The sequence below is a fragment of the Arachis ipaensis genome, chromosome B01, assembly GCF_000816755.2.
Source record: "Arachis ipaensis cultivar K30076 chromosome B01, Araip1.1, whole genome shotgun sequence".
NCBI lineage: Eukaryota > Viridiplantae > Streptophyta > Magnoliopsida > Fabales > Fabaceae > Arachis > Arachis ipaensis.
The window spans coordinates 129,877,556-129,879,779 of NC_029785.2; positions in this window are offsets into that span (position 1 = coordinate 129,877,556).

Sequence of the window (2,224 nt, forward strand, 5' to 3'; positions counted from 1 at the left end):
TCTTTTGTTTTTATCTAAAAATTTTGAGTTAGAATCTCGTTCTGACGGGGTGAAAACTACAAATGGCAACGGCGAAGCAATTTCACGCAGTAGGATCTCCTCTTCTCACTCTCACTCACCACACTCTCTATGATTGGAATCGGAATCTCCATTGCCACGTGGCACTCCGTTTCTCACGCGCCATAAGCGCGTCCCGACCCCTTTCTCTCTCCAAACTCGTACTACTATTTTTTTTTATTCTATAATATTATTGATATTAATATATAATATATATATATCTCTATTTTCTGTGTTGTGTGTGCATATCAATCAGCGTGCGTGAGGAGAAGAAGAAGAAGAAGAAGGTGTTTGGTTTGGTGAGAGAACACAGTCATCTTCAATTCAACCTTCTTCGTAGCCATGAAAACTCTTCTTCTTTATTAACGCAGGTACTACCACCACTCTCTTTCTCTCTCTACTTTGTGTGCACGACTTCGTATTTTATTATAATATAATAATAATAATAATATGTATAGATTAGTGTTTTTTTCTGTGTGTTGTTATTATTTTTGGTTCATCATCAAAAACTATGCTTTCTTCACGTTTTCTTTATTTCCAATCTGCAACTTGGCCAATCGGTGCGTAACCACCACGACCCGTTTTTGCAGCTTCGTTTCTTCATGTGGGTCTCACCGACTGCTGCTGCTGCTTCTTCCATGGAGGTAACCGCTTCCGCTAACTCCCAATCTTCTCTCTATCTCTATCTCGTGTTTTCCTCGTTGTACGGTCTTCCTTAATGTACTTGCTGCTGCTCTCTTATCGTAGTAAATAATAACTCGAATTTTCTTGGATCATATTGGATTTCTCACTGTGGAACCTGTGCCTCTGCTTGTCTTTTTCTTGCTGCTTCTTTCTTTTTTTTTTATTTAATATATATAAAAAAATAGATAATATTTTTATGTCGTGTTCTTCTACTTGTGCCTTGCTGAGGTCGTGTTTCAGCTTTGAGTGTTGGTGGTTTCGTAGAGATTGTGTTGCTTTCGGCATTCAAGAGTAATGTAGCTAATGGGTTCTCATGCATTTGTGTAAAGTCTTCAACTTTTCCTCTCCTTTCGTATCTTACTTCATGAAACGGATCTGGTTCATTTATCTCAGCTTCTGCTTGCTTGTCATAAACTAATATAACATCTCTACTCCTTATTATGGTTTATTATTATTATTATTATGATGTAGAGGTGGTTTGGTTGGTATGAGATTCATGTATATATAGTTAAGAAATAAAAAATGAAAAATTGGAGACTCTGCTTGAGCTGAATTAGTTCAAGTTTCATTCTTAAATGCTGGTGTTTAATTTACTTTATCTTGACCAATTCTCTTTCTTTTTTTTTTTCAAGAAAAATATGTATACATATATATGTCGATGAGATTTGTGTTCAAATTTTGTTGCAGGTGGATGAGGTGCAAGTGAATAAACTTGTGAATTGTGTAGATGAGCAGGCAGATGAACAATCACTTACTCCAGAATTTTCTGATGATTATGACAATTTTGGTGATCCAGATGTATTTCCTCGAGTGGGCCAGGAGTACCAGGTCGAGATTCCATCACTGATATCAAATTCTGATTATTCCTGGTTGCAAAAGAATTCACATGAGGCAGAAAGCACAGTTAGTGCTCTCCATGCATTTCGAGTAGGATTACCCATCCCATTGATTCGGCTTACAAATGAAGTTGGAAACTATAATCATGATCATCTGAAAAATGCATGCAAGTCATCAACTGGAGTTGGCAAGAAAATTGAATCTTCAAAACTCGAATGTGTCAAAGAGACTCAGGGTGGTCCGGAGTATGAAAAACTGAATCCGAAGGTCGAGGTGACTGACAGCACATTGGTGGATAGAATGGAATTGGGAAATCCCAATGTTAAGCAAGAGACGAAGCATGGAGAGAAAGACCTTCGTCTGGTTCCGGGGGCTGCAAGTGACACCTGGAATGAAATTGAAGAGAGCAGTTTTATCCTTGGATTATATATATTTGGGAAGAATCTTGTTCAAGTGAAGAAATTCATTGGCAATAAGAAGATGGGTGATATATTGTCATTCTATTATGGGAAATTTTACAAGTCTGACAGATATCAAAGATGGTCTGGTTGCAGGAAAATGAGAAGCAGAAAATGCATTTTTGGGCAAAAGATTTTCACAGGACCGAGGCAACAAGAGCTTTTGTCTCGTTTGTTACCCAACATAT